At 43.7% G+C, this 17,491-nt stretch overlaps 1 protein-coding gene across 1 annotated transcript in view; it reads left to right on the top strand.

Moving 5' to 3' along the window:
• LOC131972864 (pleckstrin homology domain-containing family A member 7-like) overlaps window positions 1–17,491 on the top strand; it is a 157,399-nt gene that overhangs the window by 13,043 nt on the left and 126,865 nt on the right. The gene's annotated exons all lie outside the window — the stretch shown is intronic.

The following is a 17,491-nucleotide window of genomic DNA, read 5'->3' as shown; positions in this document are numbered from 1 at the left end:
CCCCGTGTCCCCGTGTCCTCGTGTCCCCGTGTCCCCGTGTCCTCGTGTCCTCGTGTCCCCGTGTCCCCGTGTCCCGTGTCCTCGTGTCCTCGTGTCCCCGTGTCCCCGTGTCCCCGTGTCCTCGTGTCCCCGTGTCCCGTGTCCTTGTGTCCTCGTGTCCTCGTGTCCCCGTGTCCCCCGTGTCCTTGTGTCCTCGTGTCCCCGTGTCCCCCGTGTCCCGTGTCCTTGTGTCCTCGTGTCCCCGTGTCCCGTGTCCCCGTGTCCCCGTGTCCCGTGTCCCCGTGTCCTTGTGTCCCCGTGTCCCCGTGTCCTCGTGTCCTCGTGTCCCCGTGTCCCCGTGTCCCGTGTCCTCGTGTCCTCGTGTCCCCGTGTCCCCCGTGTCCCCGTGTCCCCGTGTCCTCGTGTCCTCGTGTCCCCGTGTCCTCGTGTCCTCGTGTCCTCGTGTCCCCGTGTCCTCGTGTCCCTGTGTCCCCGTGTCCTCGTGTCCTCGTGTCCCCGTGTCCTCGTGTCCTCGTGTCCTCGTGTCCCCGTGTCCTCGTGTCCCCGTGTCCCCGTGTCCCCGTGTCCTCGTGTCCCCGTGTCCCCCGTGTCCCCGTGTCCGTCTCGTGTCCTCGTGTCCCCGTGTCCCGTGTCCCCGTGTCCTCGTGTCCTCGTGTCCCCGTGTCCTCGTGTCCTTGTGTCCTCGTGTCCCCGTGTCCTCGTGTCCCCGTGTCCCCCGTGTCCTCGTGTCCTCGTGTCCCCGTGTCCTCGTGTCTTCGTGTCCCTGTGTCCCCATGTCCCGTGTCCCCCGTGTCCCAGGCAGCTGGTCCTCCAGCAGCTCAGGCTGGTTTCTGTTAGCAGGTCAGTGGAGCAGCCCAGCTCTCTGGGGACTGGCTGCTCTGTGTTTAGCAGCAGAGGTGACCTCTCCCCTGCAGGCTGTGTAAGAGTCAGACTGCTGGTTACTGGAACAAACGTCTGGTCTGAATCAGCTCTCCTCTGTTTATCTTCCTGCTCTCATCCACCGGAGCTTCCTGTTCCTCTGATAAACTCTCTGAGTCTGTTCATCCTTCAGCCTTTACCAGACAGAGACCTGTCACCATAGTTACTATAATCGTGATTATTTATTTTATTTTTTTAATATATTTTATTTTTTTTTATTTTTAAGGAAGAGCCTCCAGCCCCCGCGGCTCGTTAAGAAGAGCCTCTGGCCTCCGCAGCTTCTTAAGAAGAGCCTCCGGCCCCCGCGGCTCGTTAAGAAGAGCCTCCGGCCCCCACGGCTCGTTAAGAAGAGCCGCCGCCCCCCGCGGCTCGTTAAGAAGAGCCGCCGCCCCCCGCGGCTCGTTAAAAAGAGCCACCGGCCGCTCGCGGGCTCGGTTAAGAAGAGCCTCCGGCCCCAGCGGCTCGTTAAGAAGAGCCTCCGGCCCCCACGGCTCGTTAAGAAGAGCCTCCGGCCCCCGTGGCTCGTTAAGAAGAGCCGCCGCCCCCCCGCGCCTCGTTAAGAAGAGCCACTGGCCCTCGCGGCTTGTTAAGAAGAGCCTCCGGCCTCCGCAGCTCGTTAAGAAGAGCCGCCGGCCTCCGCGGCTCGTTAAGAAGAGCCTCCGGCCCCCGCGGCTCCTTAAGAAGAGTACGAACGAGTCTCCAAAAGTCTCCAATAACACCAGAAAAAGTCACTGGATTTGTCTTCAGTCGCTTTCTTGAAAAATGGTCACTAAGGGGGGTCTGAAAAGTCGCTAAATATAGCAACAAAGTTGCGAAGTTGACAACACTGCAGCGTTCTATCCAATCAGCAACCAGGCCCACAGACGGTTCATATTCAGATTAGGGGCGTTTCGGCAAGTGAGCTTTTAAAGTAAAGCTGTAAATGTTTGACAGGCAGTTGAGCTACAGGTGAGCTACAGGTGAGCTACAGGTGAGCTACAGGTGAGCTACAGGTGTTTACTACGGCTCCGCCAGGTTCCATTCAGGTCTTAAATTACACTGTAATCACATTTCTTGTGTGTATGTAAACATCATCAGGGCCTCTCCCTCTAACACACACACACACACACACACACACACACACACACACCTTGCTTTTATAAATAGATTGTTACTTAATGAATTGTATATTTGTCACACATTGTCTACCTCTCCCTCTCTCTCACACTCATACACGTTCTCTCTCTCTCTCTCAATTCAATAAAGCTTTATTGTCACGTATGTTAAAGAAAAACAATATTGCCAAAGCACAAGTACTTCTTTTTCAAAATATTTTGCCAATACACAATAACAGTAAGATAAAATAAAAAATAAAATTAAAAAATTAAATAGATGTGTGTGAGACAAATCTCTATATCTACACAACAATAAATAAAACAAAGTGGATACATTTCATAAGATAAATATAGATAAAATGTGAGACAAATCAGTGACAAATACAATTCATTGGGTAAAAATAGAAGCTCTCTCTCTCTCCCTCTCTCTCTCCCTCTCTCTCTCTCTCTCTCTCTCTCTCTCTCTCCCTCTCTCTCTCCCTCTCTCTCTCTCCCTCTCTCTCTCTCTCTCTCTCTCTCTCTGTCTCTCCCTCTCTCTCTCTCTCTGTCTCTCCCTCTCTCTCTCCCTCTCTGTCTCTCCCTCTCTCTCTCTCTCCCTCTCTCTCTCTCTCTCTCTCTCTCTCTCTCTCTCTCTCTCTGCCAGATGAGCGTGAGGCGGGAAAAGGAATGCAGCTCCGCTCTGTTTACCTCTTCCTCGTTTCTCGCTCTCTCACACCTCATACGCTCTCTCTCTCTAACGCCTCCCTCCTCCCTCTCTCTCTCTCTCTCTCCCTCTCTCTCTTCCTGTGAGTATGCTCAGTCATTCATTGCTGGTCTCTGCTGCTGTTGTTTGCTGGGTGGAGAGCCGGTGGGAAGCCTGTGATCTGGGAAATAAGCGCTTGTGTCTGAGACGAGAGAGTCGCTGCAGCCGGCGGAGGATCGTGATTGTAACCTGCTCCGGGAGGATTTGTGAACTTTGGGGAGAATGTGCTGCTTGGTAAAAGATAAACAGATCCTGTTTGTCATCAGGGATTCCTGAAGGAACGGAGGTCTGTGAAATCAGAAATCTAATCTGTGTGATGTAGATCTGAGCCTCGGAGGGGAAACGAGGTGGAAGAGAGAGTTCAATCACCGGGATGAGACTCGTCTGACAGGATTTAACGGGAGAAAGATAGAGGTGAACCGCAAAGACATCTGTTCTACCTGACTCCACCTGAGACGGAGGGGCCCCAGGCGGGACTGAAGGACTCACCTGTGATGTCAGAGTCCACCTGGAGCCGTCTGGGACTCTGCTGACGGGTCCTGTCTGTGTGGAGGAGGGGGGGCGGCTTCATTCCAGGTGTGTAAACCACACCAGACCTGACTCACCTGGCCTGACATCATCCTCTGAGTCTGATTTCAGCGCCTGGTCTTCTGGGTGATTCTGCTCTCAGCCTCTCGTTTCCTCCCCATGGAGCCACTCGGAGAGAAGAGACGCTGATTAATGCGACTCCCAGCAGCCCCATTCCACAGCACTAGAAATAGAAACAAGGGGAAGAAACAGTGAACTGTCGTCACGTGGAAGAAGAGAAGCACCATGTGGAATCAATCTGGATACTGCAATCACATCCCTCACCATGGATACCCCTTCTACCACGCTCCCTGCAGGTACCACCAGCCCGTCTGCTGCCCACCGCTGGGCAACGCTACCATAGTTCACCAAATCTAACCAAATAACCAAAACTAGAATAACTTAAATAAAAATAAAAACCAGCGTTTTTAAAAAAACGATAACTAACTGAAGCTGTATTTTGTGGTTCCAAAACTAACTAAAAATAACTAAAATTATAGTGAAAATGTCCTTCGTTTTAAAATTAAAACTAGCAAACTCACTCTAAAAACTCATTAAAACTAACTGAATTTGAAAACAAAAATTGACAACGAAATTAAAACTAAAACTGATGAAAAAAACAACTATGATAACCTTGCCGCTGGGGGACTCTTTAAAGATGCTTTCTAGTTGCTTTGTGGCTCTTTAAGTGTGTTTCTGTGTGTTTGCAATGTTTGGCGTCCCGCAGGGCTTGATGCTCGGCCCGCTGAAAATTGTGTCTGTCATTTGCTGATCCAGTAAGTCTGATTGAATGGATCCTGTATGTGCCACCAGAAACTGCTTTCTTGTTGCTTTGAGGCTCCTTCAGTTCTGCACTTGGTTTTTAGTGTTTTTAAAAATGTTTGGCGTCCCTCAGGGGTTGATACTCGGCCCGCTGAAAATTGTTTACTTGCTTGGGAAATCGTACACATCATTGTTCTCTGTGTGCCGCGACTTTTATCTCTCATTGGTTAGTTTTTGTCTCTCATTGGTTAGTTTTTGTCTCTCATTGGTTGGTTTTTGTCTCTCATTGGTTAGTTTTTATATCTCATTGGTTAGTTTTTGTCTCTCATTGGTTAGTTTTTATCTCTCATTGGTTGGTTTTTGTCTCTCATTGGTTAGTTTTTGTCTCTCATTGGTTAGTTGTTGTCTCTCATTGGTTGGTTTTTATCTCTCATTGGTTGGTTTTTATCTATAAATCTATTCTTGGGCTGCTTCCCTCTTACCTGTGTTCATACATGTGTCGAAACAAAACTCAACACTCTCAGATTATTGTCCAGATGCTGGAGCCAAGAGAGAGAGCTGAGTTAGATCAGAAAGCTTTTAGTGACGTCTCTTTATCATGGAACAATCTGAAAAAGGACTTCAACTGCCTGAACTGATTGAAGATGTGTCTCTGTTTACAGTCCCTTACTTTAGTGATTTTTGTGTGTTTTCCTCTTTTTTTTTTTTGTTTGATGGGTGCATGCCTTGGTCGGTTATTTATTTAATATTTATCTTTTTTGCAGTGACGGGAGAGCTGAGCCTCGATTTAGTTGTGCTAACGTATTTTTTTATATCCCTGCAATGACGATAAAGACTCTATTCTATTCTGATCAAAATCTGTGAATTTAAATGGATTCTAAAGGACAAAGACATAATTTCTCTTGGTCAGTGTGATGCTCCTTATAATCTCTACTGAGGCTCATTCACTGTTGTTGTGATGCTGGATTTAATGTATTTAATTGTTTATAATAACTGTGTTAAATGTTGTAACTTGTCTGTTTTTATGCTGCTTTTTTCTTGGCCAGGTCTCTCTTGGAAAATATATTTTTTAAATCTCAACCAGACTTTCACCTGGTTAAATAACGGAGATGTATCTGTTGATCCATTAAGTCTGAGCGATTGAATGGATCCTGTTTCTTTGTGAACTAAGCCGTAGAGGTGTTTGAGTCTTTCCCAGACTGGAGGCTGTGGACGAACCGGTTTGTCAGGAATGTTTGTTTTTAGCGCTTCGCTTTCACAGAACCAGGAAACTGGTTTAGCTTGAGCAGAATAATAGAAGTAGGTGAATAAACAGGTTCACTGGTCAGTGGGACAATAGGCCAACAGGTGATGTGTTTTAAGAGCTGAGCTGAGATCATGTTACCTAAAAACACTCTCACGCTGCTCAGACACATCCACAATGTGTCTCTGTCACTTTAGATTAGATTCATAGATTCATTCAAGATGGAAACAATGATCAGACCACCTTGTTTTCTCTCATCTCTTATTAATTTTAATGTCTGCTACGACTAGAGGTGATAAAATAACCAACATCATTCCATCACTTGATGAAGATGAACGTGTAAATATGAGTGACAGCAGCAGTCAGAGCACTAAACTATTGATCTGTTTGTCTTTAGGGATCAATAATCAGCTCAGGCTTCAGTTATTATTGATAATTCATCCATTCACTCCTGACCCTGGGATGGAAAGTGTAATGGACTCATGGATTAATGAAACACTGTTGAGTTTATTGGCTGTTCTGTGTTCAAACAGCCACTTTAACCTGTTTTCTCTCTGAAATATGGATTCAACATATTACATAAGGTTGTACTGGTGCCCCCCCCTCGTCTGTAATGACATCACTACATTCATCACCAGGGTTCAGACGTGAACCATCCCTCCTGAGCCTGAGGGGAGAGGTCCAGCCTCCTGATAGTCTGCAGCTCTGCAGGCTGCTGGAGCCTCTTATTGATGAATAATGGGAGCTTCAGCATAATGAGGACACGCTGATAAAACCAGATCAAACACTAAATCTGCTGCACGGACGGATGATTTACCTTGATAAGATTTATTAAATTAAGATTATTACATCTAGAAATAAGCATGTTGAACACTTAAAAATAAGAAATTAACTCGTGTGTGTGTGTGTGTGTGTGTGTGTGTGTGTGTCTTGCTCATGGTATGAAGGTGTGCATCCTCGATTTTGAAGATTTTTTTTAAATTCATTTTCCTAAATATCATTATTTATGTAGGACGTGTTGCAGCATTGTTTTCTGTTTGGAGTTTCTGATTGGACGCCTTTTAGTGGAGCCCCGCCCCCTTTTAGGGAGCTCCGCCCCCTTTTAGGGGAGCTCTCAGAGAGAGAACAGAGGAATCCAGGAAACAGCCCTGAGCTCCACAACAAACCAACCTCTCTCTTCCTCTCTCCTCTTCCTCTTCCTCTCTCCTCTTCCTCTTCCTCTTCCTCCCTCTCCTCTTCCTCTCTCCTCTTCCTCTTCCTCTCTCCTCTTCCTCTTCCTCCCTCTCCTCTTCCTCTTCCTCTCTGATGAAGCTCTGACTCTCTCTATGAATATTCCTTCTGTCTTTTTTCTGGTTAAATGTTCTGTCGGAGCTGCTCCAGATGCAGAGAATCAAACCAGACGGCTGCAGCAGATTCATTCATTCATTCATTCATTCGTTCATTTATCATTCATTCATTCATTCATTCATTCATTCTTCTTGTTTTTCAGGAACAGATTAACTTGTTGCTTCAGTGTGACTCGTTCTGTTTCCATCTTGATTCTTTTAATCTTCCTGTTTGGATTTAGAATCCTCATGGATTTTTTTCTGTTCACCTCTAAATTCCTCCGTGTGGAAAACTGACTGCTGAGAAAAATATTAAAGTGACGTTAGAGTTATATCTGATATATTTAGGCTGAATATCGATATACTATACTATATATATTCTGATGTTTTTATCTTCAGTCACAGTCAAATATGACATGTCACAAGTAGTTTTATTGATTATTTAAGTGAACATAAATACTGTAGAACAACAGGAGAACCTTTTTAAAATCAAAGCTCCATAAAGTGACATTTAAATAAAAAATATCTTGATTAAAAATAGTCTATGAAATAAGATAGGCCAATCTTTTTCTGAAATAAATATATTTATATGAGAAAAGAACATCTTTTTATTTGTTATTATACGTATTTTTTGTTCAGTTTGTGTCTTTTTATTGGTCATTTTACGTCATTCTTGGTCATTTAGTTGTTGTTTTCTTCAATGAATTTTAATGATATGATATAATGATAACAACAAAAATATCTGATAAGAGTTTAATTTAAGAGCTGATATCTAGACATTTAACATGGTTTTATTGATAATAACCAGAATCATGATCAATAAAACGGCTAGATGTCAGATATCAGCTCTTAAAATAAACTCTTATGAGCTATTTTTCTTCTTATATTTCATTAATATTAGACGTTTGTTTCTGTGGTTTCAGGACTGAAAGTGATCTTTGTTTCTCCTCGGAGGAAGAGATGAAGTTTAATATTTCATTTGTCACTCCAATAAAATAATAAAGTGTTCTAACTGCCTTTTATTTATGAGCCTTCCTCTGAACTGTCAAACGGAGCTCATTTATTTCAAACAGACTTTTTAATAATAATAACTAACACTCGGCAGCACACTGTAAAAAATGTCTAAATGTCTCTAAAAACTGTTAAACCATGACAGTAAAATAAATGATAAATGAGTTAATTCAGTTTCAGAAACAATGAAACACTGTAAATGTAAATATCAGACAAAACTCTATTTTTTACAAAAAGAAATAACTCCAATGTTAACAAAAAGATACTGTAATATATAAACAAGCATCACTGTAGTTTTTGCATTTATTTTGTGTAAAACTACTTTTACTCACTGTTAAATGTACTAAACACCATATCTCTAACAGAAATATACTGTAATATTTAATGGTAAAATCTTTAATTTATGCAGCATTTATAAAGTATTTTCTGGTCAATTATATGACAGAACAGCGATCTTAAAAGTGAAATCAACAGTGTTAATATCATTTTACCGTAATATTAGAAAAAGTTGCACCGTATTTATTACGGTACAGTTCTGGCAACCACAGCTGCTGGTTTTTACCGTAAAAATTCTTCTGATTTGACAAAACAATTCTCGACTGAATAGAATTGGTTGACACAAAATGACCCAAAAGACATAAAATGACCAAAAAACCCCAAACAAAATTACTACAAATGACACAAAATGACAGTAAAAACCTAAATTACTTAAAAGAAGACACAAAATTACGAAAAAAAGACACAAAATGACTGAAAAAAACCTAAATTACTTAAAAAACCCCACAAAATTACTAAAAAACGGGAGAAAATGACTAAAATAACAGTTGGCAGTAGGAGCTAGAAGCTGCTGAAGGATCAGTGACCTCAGTAACAGTTCACTGATCCTCCTCTCCTAATGATTAACTCACAGGCCCCGCCCCCATCAGGCCCCGCCCCAGCCAGGCCCCGCCCCCATCAGGCCCCGCCCCAGCCAGGCCCCGCCCCATCAGGCCATGCCCCCACCAGACCCCGCCCCCATTAGGCCCCGCCCCCAGGCAGGCTCCGCCCCATCGGGCCCCGCCCCCATCAGGCCCCGCCCCCAGCCCTCTGCTGTTAATCCAGCGTGTTTACACTGATGGTTGTGTGTTGGAGGAAATCCTCAGACTCGTTGGTTCGATAATCCACAATAATCCACCAGCGTCAGTCAGCTGAGAGGTGAGAGAGATTAATGATTACCTGAGAGTGTGTGTGTGTGTGTGTGTGTGTGAGTGTGTGTGTGTGTGTGTTGATGAACAGTGTCTATGTGCTTAACATGTTCGACAGATGAATTAAATAAATTGGAGCCAAACGTGTTCAACAGAGAATATTCACTAATATTTATTAATATTTGTTAATATTTCCTCTGCGTCATATTTCACAACCGGTAGAAAAGCAGGAGAGGGTCAAAGGTCAAAGGTCATGACACAGATTCACACCTGCACGGTTACCATGACGACACAGAGGTGTGTACCTGTGTGTGCATAGTAGAGAGAAAGTTTAAAGGAAAGTATATCGTCCTAAAAATGTGTTGTCGTGACAGACTAGTGTGTGTGTGTGTGTGTGTGTGTGTGTGTGTGTGTGTGTGTGTGTCTCAGGTTGTAAATGGATTGGAGGCTCTGCAGGAGGTGAATGGAGCAGATTGTCTGAAAGCTTTTGCCTCATCCTCACACACACACACACACACACACACACACACTCTCACACACACACACACACACACACACACACAAACACACACACACACTCTCACACACACACACACACACACACACACACACGAACACACACACACACACACACACACACACACACACACGAACACACACTCGGGGGCAAAGTGCTGCTTCCTCCACCTGTAAGCAGTTCCTGTTTAGTCATATATCAACATCTCTGTGGCATTTAAACTCATTATATTAATATTAAACTCATTATTTGTTTTAGTTTTAAGGTTAGTGAGGTTACTTCTTAAAGTGTCTATGTGCTAACAGGCTAACAGTTAGCTCTGTAGCAGTACAGTGTGTATGTGCTAACAGGCTAATTAGCTCTGTAGCAGTACAGTGTGTATGTGCTAACAGGCTAACAGTTAGCTCTGCAGCAGTACAGTGTGTATGTGCTAACAGGCTAACAGTTAGCTTTGTAGCAGTACAGTGTGTATGTGCTAACAGGCTAATTAGCTCTGTAGCAGTACAGTGTGTATGTGCTAACAGGCTAACAGTTAGCTCTGTAGCAGTACAGTGTGTATGTGCTAACAGGCTAACAGTTAGCTCTGTAGCAGTACAGTGTGTATGTGCTAACAGGCTAACAGTTAGCTCTGTAGCAGTACAGTGTGTATGTGCTAACAGGCTAACAGTTAGCTCTGTAGCAGTACAGTGTGTATGTGCTAACAGGCTAACAGTTAGCTCTGTAGCAGTACAGTGTGTATGTGCTAACAGTCAGATCAAAATAATGGAGATTATCATTTTGGCCATAATGGTGCAGCTCTACCTTAGAGTCACTCTTTACCTGTTTCTGCTCCAATATGAAGCTGTGTGTGGTGTGTGTGTGTGTGTGTGTGTGTGTGTGTGTGTGTCTCTCAGAGTCATTTAGCGTTTAGCTCATTAAACAGCTTTGTGTAAAGGATCCTGAGCAGCTGTGAAGGAATAAAGACGAGCTTTTAGTGTTAAACTTCACCTTCAGCCACAGAAATCACAGAGAGTAACAACTGGAGAAGAAAAGGACACTGTAAAAAAAATCAGTTTAATTTACGGTAAAATACCGTCAGCTGTGGTCGCCAGAACTTCACTGTAAAAAATACAGTCAGTGGGTTTTCTACTGTACATTTAAATGTAAATATTATCAAAAACTGTCATTCAGACTGAATATTCCCTTTATTTTTAGGGTAACTCTCCTTTTATTTTATATGAAAGAAACTGTTTTTCTACAGTTTAAAAGTTTTACGGTAATTAAAAGCATCACTATGGTGATATTACATTTTTAGTTTTACGTCTTTACTGTCTGGTAATTGTGTCCCAATATGGTATTTCTCCATTAATTTTACATGAACATTTTTAGATTTTTGCAGTAAAACTGTCTGGTTTCAAACGTTTTTCAAAAGTGTTTCTTGGTATTCCTTGATTTACGGTAGTTAAAAGTGTCTGATATGCAAGTTTTTATTTTCCGCCCTATTTCTCAGTGTTTTACTGTAATCTCTACAGATATTTTTTACAGTGTGGTGGTTTTAAGGCGACTGAGAAGTAAAGTATATCTTCAGACACAAGAAGTTAATTGACCGTGAGGAAGAAAAAATCTCCCGACAGTCTGAATCATCTGGAGGTTCAGTTTTTATTTTACAGGACATATTTCAGTGGTCTGTTCTTATTGAAATAGCTAATATTAGCATGAGAAGGAGCTAATATTAGCATGAGAAGGAGCTAATATTAGCATGAGAACTAGCTAATATTAGCATGAGAAGGAGCCAGTGACAGTACTGTCCTGGTCCCTGGTGATGGAGGAGTCTGGCTGTGATATTCTGCTGTTCAACCCAGATTTTAATAATAAAACATGTGAATCCATGCAGCCTGAAGCTGTGTGAGTGTTGGCAGCTAACTCCACTTCAGCAGCCAGCAGAAAGTGAGAGTGAGACAATGAGGGCTGGTGCATGGATTATTCTGGGACAAAGGAAGAGGAATCACCTCCTGCAGCTTCCAGGGGAAATAAAACTCATCTGAGATGGTGAAACCAAGCAGAAATCATATTAAATGTGTCTCAGGGTTGATTAACCAACCGTGAACATTCACTCTGGAAGCATCTTGTTGTTTTTTACATTAAAAGTAAGAAAATATAAAGTGTAGAGCAGCAGCATCTTCTCATCTTCTCTGGGAGAACCAGTCATCCAGTCAGTCAGTCATCAGCTGCTGACTGCTGACGTCTGATGCTGCTGACACTCTGACAAAAACTATTCCCAACAAGACGAGAGAGGAAAACTGATGTCTCACAGGCCCAGCTGTCAGAGAGAGAGAGAGAGAGAGAGGGAGAGAGAGAGAGAGAGGAAGAGAGAGAGAGAGAGAGAGAGAGAGAGAGAGAGAGAGAGAGAGAGAGAGAGGGAGAGAGAGAGAGAGAGAGAAAGAGAGAGAGAGAGAGAGAGAGGGAGAGAGCTGTCAATGCTCTGGTTCTCAGACTGGGATTTATCTCTGGTTTCTCTCTGGTTTCTCTGTCATTTCTTGCTGGTTTCTATCTGGTTTCTATCTGGTTTCTCTCAGGTTTCTATCTGGTTTCTCTCTGGTTTCTATCTGGTTTCTCTAGTTTCTCTCTGGTTTCTCTCTGGTTTCTCTCTGGTTTCTCTCTGGTTTCTCTGGTTTCTCTCTGGTTTCTCTCAGGTTTCTCTCTGGTTTCTATCTGGTTTCTCTCTGGTTTCTCTCTGGTTTCTATCTGGTTTCTCTCTGGTTTCTATCTGGTTTCTCTAGTTTCTCTCTGGTTTCTCTCTGGTTTCTCTCTGGTTTCTCTGGTTTCTCTCTGGTTTCTCTCTGGTTTCTATCTGGTTTCTCTAGTTTCTCTCTAGTTTCTATCTGGTTTCTTTCTGGTTTCTCTCTGGTTTCTCTCTGGTTTCTCTGTAATTTCTCGCTGGTCTCTTTCTGGTTTCTCTCTGGTTTCTCTCTAGTTTCTCTCTGGTTTCTATCTGGTTTCTATCTGGTTTCTCTCTAGTTTCTATCTGGTTTCTCTCTGGTTTCTCTCTGGTCTCTTTCTGGTGGTGCTGATGTGGTAACAGGATGCTGAGGAACAGTTGACATCAGTCAGTTTTCACTACGAAGTCAGAAAACCTCATGGAAGTGATGATCCTGGTTTATTATGTGAACAGGAAAGTTGTCAAACCAGCTGCAGAACACGATGTTAGAAGACCTGAAACACTCTGAGCTCTGTTCTCGTTTCTAGTGACAGAATAACTTTGATAAAACAAGTGATTCATCATGCAAAAACATCAAACGTTGATGGTCCTGTGTGTCTGTAATCTGGTGCTCAGAGCAGCTCAGCTGTCTCTGCTGGTCTCAGACTGATGCTGGAGTTATTCTCACTACTAACATTGTGTTTGTTGTGAAGCTATTGTGTTCTTATCTCTGCAGACGTGTGTGTTGATCTGACAGTGAGGTTGGTTTGACACTTTGTTGGCACATGTTTCTGTCTCGAGGCAGCAGAAAGTGATCTTAGTATCCTTAGAAAGAGGAAAACACGGTCTAAAGTCAGTGGAGCAGTATGTTCCTGCTGTTTACAGGCTGATTATTTAGAGAGTAAGCAGCTCTTTACACAGCTCTGACAGCTGAACAATGCTCAGCTGTTCCAGATGAACTTTGTCTATGAGATAATACTCTGATTACTTTAATTCAGATAAAGAGATTAAAAACAAGCCTTTTGCTCTTTGAACCGAGATAATTCACTGTTTCACTGACGCTCCTCAAACTTTAACCCTCTGGGCTCTGAGATGTTTTTTAATCCTTTTGATTTTTCCCTTCATGTACCACATAAAATGTTACTATATTCATATTTGGTTCCATTTTTTATTCACCTTTATGATCTGACAGCTATTTTCTCACTTTCTAACCTACTTTATCAACATATTGAGCCCAAAAATACACAAAAATCATGAAATCCGATGAAAAATGATACTATTTACTACAATAAAAACCACAATATGCTCAATGAACTAACATTTAAATATAATAAAACTATATACAAAAACATGTATATTTAGAGGTTTTTTCTCCTTGTTAGCTGCAACTCTTCAAAACAAACTGTGTGATAAATGACACAGAGAGCTCCAACAACGCTCAAATATTTCTGTTCTATCAAATTAAAACTATCATATCTCTGGTTTTATATGATCTATGAATGTCAAAGACAAACTGTGAGAAAGTTTCAGGTCTGAACTTTGGAGTGGAGCTGACAGCAGCGCTCCATGAGACCTCGTTTATTTGTTAAAGTCACATGATATGATCAGGACGGACCAATCAGAGAGCTCAGAGGGTTAAATGTGAGTTCATAAACTGGATCATCAGCCTGTTTACTCTGGGGTTGGAGCATTTATTTACCCATATTTTGCAGCATTTTAACACTAAATGTGTTGTTTATTGTCCAAAGTAATAATTCTAAACTAAATGTAATTTAGTTTTCTTTTTCAGCAGAAGTTTGATGGTTAAATTAGATTGTTGCATTAATGATGAACATTATAAAACATTGATCTGATGATTAAATATGATCACATCCTGATATTATTGATGTCAGACACGTCACAGATTCATTCTGTCAAAGACTCACAACATTTTGACACGTTTACTCCATCAAACTGTCAATTTACACAATAAAGTTCTCTCTAACTGTCAGATTGTGAAACATTTATCTTCCTCTGCAGGAATAAAGACACAGAACAATAGTTTCATGCTTCCTGATTGTTTCATCAGCAGACTGACACGCTGCTTTGTTTGCAGATTTCTTCCCATAATTCAAACAACACACACTCTGATTCAGATTTCTGAATGAAAGACATTAAGGACATCAGTCTAATGTGGTTGATGTCCCTCTGGTCATTATTATAGAGTTTACTATAGAGGATCTACAGCAGGGAGAGGCAACCTGCACAAACCACCTGACAGAAAATCAGACATGAATAAAGTAAAGGTTGCTGACGGCTGATCTCAGGATCTGGTTCATCAGTATGATGTCCAACCAGTCTGTCAGGGGACGCTGAGGACAAATGTCAGCCTGATTCTCATGCAGGACGGTCCTCAACCTGATCCACCAGAATAAAAACAGGACGGTCCTGGTCTCAACCTGATCCACCAGAATAAAAACAGGACGGTCCTGGTCTCAACCTGATCCACCAGAATGAAAACAGGACGGTCCTGGTCTCAACCTGATCCACCAGAATGAAAACAGGACGGTCCTGGTCTCAACCTGATCCACCAGAATGAAAACAGGACGGTCCTGGTCTCAACCTGATCCACCAGAATGAAAACAGGACGGTCCTGGTCTCAACCTGATCCACCAGAATGAAAACAGGACGGTCCTGGTCTCAACCTGATCCACCAGAATAAAAACAGGACGGTCCTCAACCTGATCCACCAGAATGAAAACAGGACGGTCCTGGTCTCAACCTGATCCACCAGAATAAAAACAGGACGGTCCTGGTCTCAACCTGATCCACCAGAATAAAAACAGGACGGTCCTCAACCTGATCCACCAGAATAAAACCAGGACGGTCCTGGTCTCAACCTGATCCACCAGAATAAAAACAGGACGGTCCTGGTCTCAACCTGATCCACCAGAATAAAAACAGGACGGTCCTGGTCTCAACCTGATCCACCAGAATAAAAACAGGACGGTCCTCGTCTCAACCTGATCCACCAGAATAAAACCAGGACGGTCCTCAACCTGATCCACCAGAATAAAACCAGGACGGTCCTCAACCTGATCCACCAGAATAAAACCAGGACGGTCCTCAACCTGATCCACCAGAATAAAAACAGGACGGTCCTGGTCTCAACCTGATCCACCAGAATAAAACCAGGACGGTCCTCAACCTGATCCACCAGAATAAAAACAGGACGGTCCTGGTCTCAACCTGATCCACCAGAATAAAACCAGGACGGTCCTGGTCTCAACCTGATCCACCAGAATAAAAACAGGACGGTCCTCAACCTGATCCACCAGAATAAAAACAGGACGGTCCTCAACCTGATCCACCAGAATAAAAACAGGACGGTCCTGGTCTCAACCTGATCCACCAGAATAAAACCAGGACGGTCCTCAACCTGATCCACCAGAATAAAAACAGGACGGTCCTCAACCTGATCCACCAGAATAAAAACAGGACGGTCCTCAACCTGATCCACCAGAATAAAAACAGGACGGTCCTGGTCTCAACCTGATCCACCAGAATAAAAACAGGACGGTCCTCAACCTGATCCACCAGAATAAAAACAGGACGGTCCTCAACCTGATCCACCAGAATAAAAACAGGACGGTCCTGGTCTCAACCTGATCCACCAGAATAAAAACAGGACGGTCCTGGTCTCAACCTGATCCACCAGAATAAAAACAGGACGGTCCTGGTCTCAACCTGATCCACCAGAATAAAAACAGGACGGTCCTCGTCTCAACCTGATCCACCAGAATAAAACCAGGACGGTCCTCAACCTGATCCACCAGAATAAAACCAGGACGGTCCTCAACCTGATCCACCAGAATAAAAACAGGACGGTCCTCGTCTCAACCTGATCCACCAGAATAAAAACAGGACGGTCCTGGTCTCAACCTGATCCACCAGAATAAAACCAGGACGGTCCTCAACCTGATCCACCAGAATAAAAACAGGACGGTCCTGGTCTCAACCTGATCCACCAGAATAAAACCAGGACGGTCCTCAACCTGATCCACCAGAATAAAAACAGGACGGTCCTCAACCTGATCCACCAGAATAAAAACAGGACGGTCCTGGTCTCAACCTGATCCACCAGAATAAAAACAGGACGGTCCTCGTCTCAACCTGATCCACCAGAATAAAAACAGGACGGTCCTGGTCTCAACCTGATCCACCAGAATAAAAACAGGACGGTCCTGGTCTCAACCTGATCCACCAGAATAAAACCAGGACGGTCCTCAACCTGATCCACCAGAATAAAAACAGGACGGTCCTCAACCTGATCCACCAGAATAAAAACAGGACGGTCCTCAACCTGATCCACCAGAATAAAAACAGGACGGTCCTCAACCTGATCCACCAGAATAAAAACAGGACGGTCCTCGTCTCAACCTGATCCACCAGAATAAAAACAGGACGGTCCTGGTCTCAACCTGATCCACCAGAATAAAACCAGGACGGTCCTCAACCTGATCCACCAGAATAAAACCAGGACGGTCCTCAACCTGATCCACCAGAATAAAAACAGGACGGTCCTCGTCTCAACCTGATCCACCAGAATAAAAACAGGACGGTCCTGGTCTCAACCTGATCCACCAGAATAAAAACAGGACGGTCCTGGTCTCAACCTGATCCACCAGAATAAAACCAGGACGGTCCTCAACCTGATCCACCAGAATAAAAACAGGACGGTCCTCAACCTGATCCACCAGAATAAAAACAGGACGGTCCTCAACCTGATCCACCAGAATAAAAACAGGACGGTCCTGGTCTCAACCTGATCCACCAGAATAAAACCAGGATGGTCCTCGTCTCAACCTGATCCACCAGAATAAAAACAGGACGGTCCTCAACCTGATCCACCAGAATAAAAACAGGACGGTCCTCAACCTGATCCACCAGAATAAAAACAGGACGGTCCTCGTCTCAACCTGATCCACCAGAATAAAAACAGGACGGTCCTGGTCTCAACCTGATCCACCAGAGGAGACATTAAAACATTAAAACATTAAAACAGGACGAGCAGTTTTAATTAGGGTTTAAATCCAGAACAGAAAGCTGTCGCTGGACAGTAATCTGTGTTTTAAACTTTGGTTTCATTAGATATCACGTGTGTGTGTGTGTGTGTGTGTGTGTGTGTGTGTGTGCGTGCGTGTGTGTGTGTGTGTGTGTGTGTGTGTGTGTGTGAGAGGATCAGGCTGAGAGACAGCTGTGGACATGATCAGTCTGAGTAACAGATCTCCCACCACCTCGTAGAAATCACACCCAAACTCTGTCTGGATGTGGGTCGATTAGAGTCAGACGGGACAGAGAGGGGACCGGAGCCTAAAGGGGACCGGGGCCCAGAGAGGGGACCGGAGCCTAAAGGGGACCGGGGCCCAGAGAGGGGACCAGAGAACAGAGAGGGGACCGGGGCCCAGAGAG

This window comes from Centropristis striata, chromosome 6 (assembly GCF_030273125.1).
Source record: "Centropristis striata isolate RG_2023a ecotype Rhode Island chromosome 6, C.striata_1.0, whole genome shotgun sequence".
Lineage (NCBI taxonomy): Eukaryota > Metazoa > Chordata > Actinopteri > Perciformes > Serranidae > Centropristis > Centropristis striata.
Note: the sequence above shows the minus strand (reverse complement) of the source record. Positions and strands in the feature narration are given on the sequence as shown.